The sequence below is a fragment of the Myotis daubentonii genome, chromosome 3 (assembly GCF_963259705.1).
Source record: "Myotis daubentonii chromosome 3, mMyoDau2.1, whole genome shotgun sequence".
NCBI classification, from domain to species: Eukaryota; Metazoa; Chordata; class Mammalia; order Chiroptera; family Vespertilionidae; genus Myotis; species Myotis daubentonii.
Genome location: NC_081842.1, coordinates 33,347,521 through 33,360,042, shown reverse-complemented (window position 1 = coordinate 33,360,042; position 12,522 = coordinate 33,347,521). Strand labels below are relative to the sequence as shown.

The window sequence follows — 12,522 nt, the reverse complement described above, 5'->3', positions numbered from 1 at the left end:
TATATGTAAAAATAAACATGTATACATATATACATGTTTATTTTTACATATATACATATGTTTATTTTTACATATATACAATTGCTTCCTCACACACCCAGACCAGGGATCAAACCCAAAACCTAGTATGTTCCCTTACCGGGAATTGAACCTGCAACCTTTCTGATAAGCCAGAAGATGCTCTAACCAACCAAGCCATCCAGCCAGGGAAATACATTATCCTCACCTGATGAGGAGGGAGACAGAGAGAGAGAAACATCAATGTGAGAGAGACACATGGATTGGTTGCCTCTCACATGCTCCCCATCCAGGGTCAGGGATCGAACCCACAACCGAGACAGCTGCAAAGTAGCAACCCTGCATGAGTGTATTTCCATCCACGTTGGCCAAGCTAGTGTCCAGTTCGGCAATGCCTGCTGGGAGCTCTACCACCTGGAACATGACATCCAGCCAGATGACCAGATGCCAAGCGACATGACACTGGGGAGTGGGAGGGAGATGACTTCTTCAACACCTTCTTCAGTGAGAGGCGCTGGCAATCATGTGCCCAGGTCAGTGTTTGTAGACCTAGAATCCACAGTCATTGATGAAGTTTGCACTGGTACCTATTGCCAGCTCTTCTAATCTGAGCAGCTCATCACAGGCAAGGAAGATGCTGCCAATACCTATGCCCATGGATGCTACACCATTGGCAAGGAAACCATCAACCTCGTCTTGGACCGAATTCAGAAACTAACCAGTGCATAGATCTTCAGGGCTTATTGGTTTTCCACACCTTGGGTGGCACTGGTTCTGGGTTCATCTCCCTGCTGATGGAACATTTTTCTGTCAATTATGGCAAGAAGTTCAAGCTAGAGTTCTCCATCCACCCAGCCCACAGGTTTCCACAGCTATAGTTGAGCCCTACAACTCCATCCTCACCATCCACACCACCCGGGGCTCTGATTGTGCCTTCATGGTTGGTAGCAAGGCCATCTACGACATCTATCATAGAAACCTTGAGATTGAGCACCCTATCTATACTAACCTGAATAGGTTCATCAGTCAAATTGTGTTTTCCACCATTTCTTCCCTGAGATTTGATGGAGCCCTGAATGTTGACCCCACTCTGCTGAGATTTGGCTCCAGGTAGCATCTGGGACAGACTAAGTTGTGTGACTCTAGGACAAGGGACATTTTTCTCTCTCATGCCCGAGCAGCGCAGAGCCCTTCACAGAGCCAAATCTTGGTCTGTTTGGGCCTAAAGAACTCTGCTGACCTCACCCTGATGACTCCCTGAAATCCTACCAGGCCACAAAGGTTTGTGAGCACTTAACAGGTGGCAACTAGACCCTGGGACATTTGCTGAGTGGCCTCAGACCCAGCACCGGCACAGATTATCAATCTGGTGAGCACCACTCATTCCTACTCATTGAGAATCTACCTCATGCAACTGGAGTATCTCCAGATGCTCTTTCAATGCCTGAACCTAATCAATGGACACAGACAATAGGGGGTGGGGACATATGTGTGTGTGTGTGTGCGGGGTGAGGGGGGAGGCTCTGGCAGGAATGTGTGGGGAGAGGTCAATGGGGGGGAAATATGTAAAACTTTCAACAATAAAGAATTTTTTTTAAAAAAGAAATGCTGATGCCTGGGCTTCGCCACAGACCTACTGAATCAGAATCTTTGGAGAGGGGCCCAGGAATCCTTTTGTGGTGGTGTTGTAATTTCCCCAAGTGATTCTGTTACAGCTAACTGGGCATATCCACCGGCAGGCAGTTGAAAATCACGAATAGAGTCTCTAAAATTGAGAAAACTAAATTTCAAAAACTGATTTATGAATTAAGACCCTGAGGAAACAATGTATCAGGTCACCATTATGGTTAGAAACTCAAAAATACAATTCACATGCAACGTTTCAATTGCATAATTTGTTTAAAAATAGGAATGCCTACGTGCTCCATTCTCTGCTTTAGAGATGAAGTTCAAGATACAGGTGGCAACTATGAAGTGGATACCTGAGAATGACAATTTTATGGCCAGCTGTTAATTCTTTCCTAAAGGGCATGAGTACTGAATATTGGATCTTTTTGAAAATTAAATAAGATGGAGCTTGGAGAAAATGGCAACCAGCAGGAAGGTAGGGAGGGAGAGAGTGTGAGAGCGCAAGGAAGTGATAGAGGAGTGTGTGGACGTGTGTGGTGTGTGTGTATGAGCTAGGGACAGTTAGATTCTGCAGGTCTTCTAAGGGGCTGCTAAACTGGGCAGTCTTAGGCGGCGGAGTCCCGCTCCCTGTGCAGACACTCCTGGGTGGCCAGCACAGGCACGGCCTCCATGCCATCTTGGGAAACAGAGCTGCTTGAGACTAGGATCCTGGCCTCAGCATCACCCAGTCTGATCTCAGATGCATACCAGGACCCTGCAGCCACTGGGGACAGAGACCTGTGACCACAGCTACAGACCTGCGGACACCAAAAGTTCAGAAATCCCCGCAGCAGATCCGTGAGTAACAGGGCCCATCCCCCCTTCCCGCAGGCTCTCGGGCAGCGCCAGAGTAACTAACTGATAGACCACACCTTGCCGGGGCCTCAGCGCTCCAGGAACTTTAGCCTGGAAGTGCACGAGCACCTTGGAACTGATCCCGCGCACTGCCGGCTTCTGAGCCCTGGGTTGGGAGCAAACGCGTGAACCCCAGGAACTGATCCTATGCGCACTGCCAGCTTCGGAGCCCTGGGCTGGGAGCAATCGCGTGAATACTGGGAATTTGTCCTGCGTATCACGGGGCTAGGGACCCCGATTCTCTAGGCAGGAGGCAGCACCAAGCACCAGTGACTTGACTGTGTTTCTTATCACCTGCGCCTGAGATCCTGATTTCCTGTGCATTCATACCAAGAGCCAGTGACTCCAATTCCTGGTGCAAGGGCACACAGGGACCCTGATTCTCAAGGCAAGGTCGCGCGAAGCAACAGAGACTCTGATACTGGATTCTTGGGGAACTCTGAGTCCTGGCGCACGCTAGGGGGTCTAGTTTTCAACACACTTCAGGGGGGTCTCTGTTTCAGCATGGTGCAGGCAGGGTCCCTGATTCTAAGGGCGCACACGAGGCCACATTGAGCGCCGACAACACTGACTCTGAGCGAGCCTGGTTCCCACCAACCCACAACAACCACACATCTTAGTGTCAGAGCTCTTCAGTGACACTAGGGTGGCGGGAGGCTTCCACTGCACACGGCCCAGGCCCACGCAACTCGATGTTTGAACCATTGGGAGATAATCAGAATGAAGAGACGAAACAACACCCAGAGGAAAGACAATGAGGAGTCGCCAAGAAAGGAAATTAATGAAGTTGAAGCATGCAACATGACAGAAAAAGAATTCAGAATAATGGTTGTACAATTCATTCACCAGATGGATGAGAAAATCGACAACCTATGCAAGAATTAGGAAGAAATGAAAAGTGATATAGCTACAATCAAAAACACCATGGAAAGTTTCAACAGCAGACTAGAAGAAGCAGAGGACTGAATTAGTTAATTAGAAGATAAGGCAGAGAAACAGGCTCAATCTGAACAGCAACTGGAGAAAAAAATTAAAAAGCAGGAGGAGAGCCTAAGGGAGCTTCGGGACAACATGAAACGAAGTAACATACGCATAATAGGGCTGCAAGAAGGACAAGAAGAGCAGCAAGGATTAGAAAATCTATTTGAAGAAATAATGTCAGAAAACTTCCCAGATATGGGGAAGAAAAAAGTTACACAAGTACAGAGAGTCCCAGGCAAGATGAACCCCAAGAGACCCACACCAAGACACGTCATAATAACGATGGCAAATGTACAAGACAAAGACAGAACCTTAAAGGCTGCAAGAGAGTAACAGAGAGTTGCCTACAAAGGATCCCCCATCAGATTATCAAATGATTTCTCAACAGAAACACATCAGGCCAGAAAAGAATGGACAGAAATTTACAAAGTGATGCAAAGCAAAGGACTGAACCCAAGAATACTCTATCCAGCAAGGCTATCATTCAAAATTGGAGGGGAAATAAGAAGCTTCACAGACAAAAAAAGGCTAAGGGAGTTTATCATCACCAAGCCAGCAATGCAAGAAATGCTAAAGGGACTGGAGTAAAAAGAAGAACTAAAAAGCCCAGAAAGAAAACAGCCACACACAAAAAATAGAAATGGCTACAAACAAGTACCTTTCAATAATAACTTTAAACGTAAATGGACTAAATGGTCCAATCAAAAGACATCGAGTGGCTGAATGGATAAAAAAACATGACCCATATATTTGCTGTCTACAAGAGACCCACCTCATTAGAAGGGACTCACACAGACTGAAAGTGAAGGGATGGAAAAATATCTTTCAGGCAAATGGAAATGAAAAAAAAGCTGGGGTAGCAATACTTATATCAGACAAACTAGACCTCAAAGTGAAGGCCATAACAAGAGATAAGGAAGGCCACTTCATAATACTAAAGGGATCAATACAACAAGAGGATATAACCCTGGAAAACATATATGCACCCAATGCAGGAGCACCCACATACATAAGAAAACTCCTGGAAGATATCAGGGAGAGATCGACAACAATACAATCATAGTAGGGGACTTTAATACACCACTGACATCACTGGATAAATCTGCTAGACAAAAACTAGGCAAAGAAACAGCAATCCTAAATGACTCACTAGATCAGATGGACTTAATTGACATCTTCAGAACACTTCACCCCAAAGCCACAAAATATACGTTCTTCTCAAGTGCTCATGGGACATCTTCAAAAATAGACCACATATTGGGTCACAAACAAAGTCTCCCCAAATTCAAGAATATTGAAATCATAGCAAGCATCTTCTCAGACCACAAGGCCATAATATTAGAAATAAACTACAATAAAACAACTCAAATACTCAAACACTTGGAAGCTGAATAGCACGTTATTAAATATTGATTGGGTTACCAATGAGATCAAAGAAGAAATTAAAAACATCCTGGAAACTAATGACAATGAAAACACAACAATCCAAAACCTTTGGGACGCAATGAAAGCAGTCCTGAGAGGGAAGTTTATAGCTCTACAGGCCTATCTCAACAAACAAGAGAAAATGGTAGTAAACCATCTAAATCTACAGCTCAAAGAATTAGAAAGAGAGCAACAAGAAAACCCCAGAGTGAGCAGAAGGAAGGAGATAATAAAGATTAGAGCAGAAATAAATGACATAGAGACCAAAAAAACAATACAGAAAATCAATGAAACAAAGAGCTGGTTCTTTGAAAGGATAAACAAGATTGACAAACCTCTAGCCAGGCTCACCAAGAAGCAAAGAGAAAGTACCCAAATCAACAAAATCAGAAATGATAGAGGCGAAATAACAACAGATCCCACAGAAATACAAATGATTGTTAAAAAATACTATGGACAACTCTACTCCAACAAACTAGACAACCTGGAGGAAATGGACATATTCCTAGAAAAATACAACATCCCAAAACTTAATCAGGAAGAATCTAAAAATCTCAACAGGCCAATAACTATGGAAGAAATTGAAGCAGTCATCAAAAAGCTTCCAGCAAACAAAAGCCCAGGACCAGATGGCTTCACAGGGGAGTTTTACCAAACATTCAAGGAAGAACTAAAACCTATCCTCCCCAGACTACTACAAAAAATCCAAGAGGAAGGAACACTTCCAAGCTCATTCTATGAAGCCAGCATCACCCTAATACCAAAACCAGGTAAAGACAACACAATGAAAGAGAATTACAGGCCAATATCCTTCATGAACATAGATGCCAAAATCCTCAACAAAATCTTAGCAAATCGGATCCAGCAGTACATCAGAAAGATCATACACCACGACCAAGTAGGATTTATCCGAGGGATGCAAGGATGGTACAATATCTGCAAATCAATAAACGTGATGCATCACATAAACAAATAGAAAGGAAAAAAACCACATAGTCATATCAATTGATGCAGAAAAAGCATTTGACAAAATTCAACACCCATTTTTGATAAAAACTCTCAGCAAGGTGGGAATTGAAGGATCATACCTCAACATAATAAAAGCCATATATGACAAACCCACAGCCAACATCATACTCAATGGACAAAAACTAACACCATTTCCCCTAAGAACAGGAACAAGACAGGGATGCCCACTCTCACCACTCCTGTTCAACACAGTACTGGAAGTATTAGTCATTGCAATTAGACAAGAAGAAGAAATAAAAGGCATCCAAATTGGAAAAGAGGAAGTAAAATTGTCCTTATTTGCAGATGACATGATATTATACTTAAAAATCCCTAAAGACTCTATCAAAAACTATTAGACTTAATAAAAGAATTCGGCAATGTAGTAGGATACAAAATTAACGCCAAGAAATCTATAGCATTTCTATACACCAATAGTGAATTTGCAGAAAAAGAGACTAAAAAAGCAATCCCATTTACCATCGCACCAAAAAAATTAAGCTACGTAAGAATAAACTAAAGAGGTAAAAGACCTCTACTCAGAAAACTACAGGATGTTGAAAAAAGAGATAGAGGAAGACATAAAGAGATGGAAGAACATACCGTGTTCTTGGATTGGTAGAATCAACATCATTAAAATGTCCATACTGCCCAAAGCAATCTATAAATTCAACACACTTCCCATTAAAATACCAATGGCATATTTCACAGACCTAGAACGAATGCTCCAAAAATTCATCTGGAATAAAAAACGACCCCGAATAGCTGCAGCGATCCTGAGAAAGAACAAAGTAGGTGGGATCTCAATACCAGATATCAAGCTGTATTACAAAGCCACTGTTCTCAAAACTGCCTGGTACTGGCACAAGAACAGACATATAGATCAATGGAATAGAATAGAGAGCCCAGAAATCATCCCCAACCAATACGCTCAATTAATATTTGACAAAGGAGGCAAGAACATTCAATGGAGTCAAGATAGTCTCTTCAATAAATGGTGTTGGGAAAATTGGACAGATACATGTAAGAAAATGAAAGTAGACCACCAACTTACACCATACACAAAAATAAACTCAAAATGGATAAAGGACTTAAATATACAACGGGAAACCATACAAATACTAGAAGAATCCAAAGGCAACAAAATCTCAGACATATGCCGAAGCAATTTCTTCACCAATACAGATACTAGGGCATTGGAAACTAAAGAGAAAATAAACAAATGGGACTACATCAAAATAAAAAGTTTCTGCACAGCAAAAGAAACCATCAACAAAACAACAAGAAAGCCCACTACATGGGAGAATATATTTGCCAATGCTATCACTGATAAGGGTTTAACCTCCAACATTTATAGGGAACTCATACAACTCAACAAAAGGAAGATAAACAATCCAATCAAAAAATGGGCAAAGGACCTAAATAGACACCTTTCAAAAGAGGACATTCAGAAAGCCAAGAGACATATGAAAACATGCTCAAAGTCGCTAATCATCCAAGAGATGCAAATCAAAACAACAATGAGGTACCATCTCACACCTGTCAGACTGGCTATCATCAACAAATCAACAAACGACAAGTGCTGGAGAGGATGTGGAGAAAAAGGAACACTTGTGCACTGCTGGTGGGAATGCAGACTGGTGCAGCCACTATGGAAGACAGTATGGAGTTTCCTCAAAAAACTGAAAATGGAACTCCCATTTGACCCTGTGATCCCACTTCTAGGAATATATCCCAAGAAACCAGAAACGCCAATCAGAAAGGATATATGCACCCCTATGTTCATAGCAGCACAATTCACCATAGCTAAGATCTGGAAACAGCCTAAGTGCCCATCAGTAGATGAATGGATTAGAAAACTGTGGTACATCTACACGATGGAATACTATGCTACTCTAAAAAGGAAGGAACTCTTACCATTTGCAACAGCATGGATGGAACTGGAGAGCATTATGCTAAGTGAAATAAGCCAGTCAATGAAGGAAAAATACCACATGATCTCACTCATTTATGGATAATAAAGACCATTATAAACTTATGAACAATTATAGATACAGAGGCAGAGCTGCCTCGAACAGACTGTCAAACTACAGCAGGAAGGCCCGGGAGAGGGGGGGTAGGAGGGGGGGGAGTAAGAGATCAACCAAAGGACTTATATGCATGCATATAAGCATAACCAATGGACATAAGACACTGGGGGGTAGGGGAGGCCAGGGGATTTTCAAGGGTGGGGGGGGAAAAAAGGAGACATATGTAATACTCTTTGTAATACTTTAAGCAATAAAAAATAAATAAATTAAAAATTAAAAAAAGAATTTGATTCAACCTATTAAATTCAGTTTTTTCCTGTTTGCTCTGTGAACTGAGATGAAGGGATCTTGGTATCTTCAGGATGAATTGTGACACTGATTTGGTTTCTGTATCATTTGCTTTCCCTTTTTGTAGATTTCCCCTTTCCCTGCAAGCTCCTTATACTATCTGCCAGCAATACGCTTTTTTTTTTTTTTTTTTTTTTACTCCAGGAAGGGTACAGATGATGGATGAAGTGAGACGTGACCTGGATTTGGTGCTGTGTGCACTTGGTCAGCTTCTGTTGGGAACGCCTTTCACTGATGGGAGATAACAACACTGTGGAAGGGGAAGAGGAACCGTCTATTGAACACTTCTTCCATTCTGGGTACTCCTAGTTGTATGTTCACTTAATCTCCACAAAAACCTTATGAGTATGGAGAGGGATAACCATCCATTTACTTTTGAAGAAACTGAGGTCACGGAGCTAGTAGCTGAGAGCCAGTTCTTATCCTAAGGCTTGTCTGATTCCACAGCTCAAGTGTTGAGCCAATACTGGGATGGAGTATGTCAGAACAGAAGCAAGGGGTCAGGTGAAGATGAACACTTCAATGTGATTTGGGGTGGAGGTGGGGATAGTGTATTATCGTCAGCTCTACATGCTCAGCTACAAACAGAACCTACTTCTGTGACACTTGTCCTAGTCAAACACAAAGTACTTTAATATTATCTCATAAAATAGGCAGATAATACAATGTGCAAGCATATACATTGTCATCAGATAGACCTGTGTTAGAAATTCGTTTCACCATTTATAATCAGAGTAATTTGGAGAGAACACTGCATCTTTAAGCCTTAAGTTCCTCACTTATGAAATGAAGATGTTAATTATCCACTTAGAATCCTTATGAGTTAACATGTGTTACCCGATTTTAGATCAGGGGCTCTGTGACCAGGTCTGAACCACTATGTCATATTCAAATGAATCTGATCCAACAGCCAAAAGTAAACAAAAATGATTCCTATCTTTATACTCACCTCTCACAGAATACTATGTGGGAACTCACTCCAAACCCATGGCAACATCTCTTGTAATCCTTTTCCTTTGCTATTTCTCCCATCCCTCAGCTCTCTCAGAGCATTGCTCCCACTCCCAAAACAAAATTTCCCTGGAAACTTGAGCTTATTTTCTTGTATTCCCTTTTCCTCCTACTTCTAGGTCTTCTTCTTTCCTGAGGAAAATTTAACATTTTCACTACAGACCTTTCTCTGCCCTTTGCCCTGATTCTGCATCACAAAAGGCAGCAAAGGGGAAGGAGTGAGGTTTAATGGCCAACAACAGAATTTTCTTAAGTTAGTACCATTTTAAAATAAGTGTCATGCATATAAGAGCAAGCATGCAAAGAATTCTTTTATTTCCTCTTATATTACTGATTTGTAAATTTGGGGTTCTCTTTTCTCAGCAAGGTACCTATATAAGTGTTTGTTTCCCTTAAGATTGTTAGGAGTTTTTTTTCTATAAATTTATATTCCTTCATGACAACAGTGATGCAGTGGAGGGAAAAAAAAAAAAAAAGAGTGGACTAAAAACCAAACAGAGAAACTCCTGGGCAAGTCAGTAATTTGTCCTCAACCTACTGGTGTATTGGGCAAACAGTTCTTGGTCATGTACTAGTAGTGCTGTCCAACTTATTACAAGATGTTTAGTATCCTCAGCTTTCAGGCACTGTGTGCCTGTAGTAATTGCTTACTCCCACCAATAGTAGGCTTTCATAGTCCTCTTGCCTTATAATTTAAGGATTTTTTTTTTTCTATACAAAAGCCCATTTTGGTTGCTATGACAAAACAACACAGACTGTGTAGCTTATAAACAACAAAAACTTAAATCGCACAGTTCTGCAAGTTGAAAACTCTAAGATCAAGGAGCCAACATGGTCAATTTCTTGTGAGGACCCTCTTTCTGGTTCATCTGGTGCCCTCCCTGTGTGTCCTCACATGGTGGAAGGGGCCAGGGATCTTCTGGAGGACTCTTGAAGGCACTTAGCCTGTTATAAAGGCTCTGCCCTCATGATTTAAGCACCTCCCCAAAGCCCCACCTCCTAATGCTGTCATCTTTGGAGATTAGGATTTCACCTATGAGTTTGGGGCTGGGGAGGCGGGGAAGCATAAATATTCAGACCATAGCAGCTAGATATAGAGGGCGTTGGTGAAAACCCCTAACACATGAAACTTATTTTCCTCACTAAGCACATAACTATGCCATAAAGTCTTTAGACTTAACATTTGAGATTCAGAGAATTTTGTTTTGTTTATTTGCATCTTTTCTCATTTTGCTTTGTTTCTTTTTTGTCACAGGTTATTCTATTCATTAGTCATTGTAAAGAACAAAATTTTGGTTCTATTAAGCATTTCAATTGTTTTTATTTTAATTCTCTATTTCATTGTTTCTTCCCTAATGAATATATTTTCTGTCCTTTGCACTTTTTTTGACTTTTTCCATCTTCTTGAATTGAATAGTTAGCTCATTTGTTTTCAGTATTACTTTTTAGGGAGATGAGGTCAAGTCTGTAACTTTCCTCTAAGTATTATTTTAACTGTCTATAATACATTTTGACACATAATAATTTTTTTTATCAATGAGTCCTAAATTTTATATAACCTGCCCAAAGATTTACTCTTAAAACTATGGTTTATCTCAGAGATTTTTTAAATTTATGAGATACATGAAAATTTTAAATAATTTTTTTCTATTGACTTGCAAATTGATTTCATTGAATGAAAATAACATATTCCCTGTGACTTTGATTATTTCATATTTATTGATTTCTTTTTGTGGGATGGTATAGAATTAAATTTTGTGAATGCTCAAAAACTGAAAGAATACTTACATGAATTTTACCTCAGTTTTTAGAAGGCCTTTGCATTTATTATGCTTTCTTGATCTTTTATTCTGTTTACCAGTATATAATAGCCCTGTTTGTCCTTTTTATTCTTTTTTGTTTGGTAAGTTCGATGGCTCAGATATCTTTTTTTTTTTCATATTTTCCTGTTTCATTATTTTATTCCATTATTTTCAACTTTTCTTTATATACTTATTTTTAATGTTTCTTATAAATTATATACTGCTGAAATCTGAGAATCTCCGCTTTTATTTAGTTTAACCCATTTATATTTATTGTAACCACTGTAATATTGAGAAATTTATGTATATTTAATTCTTGATTTCTTTTTACCATGTTTTGTTGTGTTTTTTTTATTCTTCTAACTTCCATTGGATATTAAAATTCTTTTCTAATTGTGTTAGAGCTATAAATTCTATATTTTGACAGAGAAACAGCGATCAGATTATCAATTCCCAGAGGGAAAGTAGGGGAGAGAGAGAGTAAGGGGGAGAGATCAACCGAAGGACTTGTGTGCATGCATATAGGCCAAACCAGTGGACACGGACAACAGGGTTATGAGAGCATGGGTGGGGTGGCGGGGAGGTTGGGGGTTAATGGGAAATGAGGATACACTTGTAATACCTTAACCAATAAAGAAATTTTAAAAATTCTATATTTTTATATCTGGTAATTAGGTCTAACTTATAAGACCAATAGTTGTGTTTATTGCTCAATCTAAGTTTAAATGTTATTAATTTCTAAATCTTACCCACCCATCCCCTATAGGTTAAGAATTTTAGCAAGAGTTTCTTACTTTCCATTGCACCATCTCCATATTGATGTTGATACCATCTGGAGTTTTAGAACTAGATTATACTTTGATTTTGTTGTTGGGCCATTACTTACATAGACTTTAAAAATGCTTGTTTATTTTTAAATTATAGTTGACATACAATATTATATTAGTTTTAGGTGTACAACATAGTGATGAGAAATTTGTATCAGACTTGAGTAACTTTAATAAATTATTTATCCTGTCAGCCTGAGCAATGGGTTTCTCCAGCCAAATTCCTGCCCTGATCTTTACACTGCTGCCTTGGGTTAGCACTGCTGATTCCTTTTTTTAAAATTTATTTTTATTTTATTTTTAATATGTTTTTATTGATTTCAGAGAGGAAGGAAGTGGGAGAGAGAGATAGAAACATCAATGATGAGAGAGAATCATTGATTGGCTGCCTCCTGCACACACCTACTGGGGTTCAAGCCAGCAGCCCAGACATGTGCCCTGACCAGGAATCAAACCGTGACCTCCAGGTTCATAGGTCAATGCTCAACAACTGAGCCAGCCAGGCAGCACTGCTGATTTCTTGCCCTGCAATTGTGGGGGAAAGAAAAT

The 12,522-nt window shown here is 40.2% G+C and overlaps 1 pseudogene; it reads left to right on the top strand.

Moving 5' to 3' along the window:
- The first annotated feature begins 88 nt into the window (after positions 1 to 88).
- LOC132230111 (tubulin alpha-1C chain-like) lies at positions 89 to 1,543 on the top strand (annotated as a pseudogene).
- The last annotated feature ends 10,979 nt before the right edge of the window (positions 1,544 to 12,522 follow it).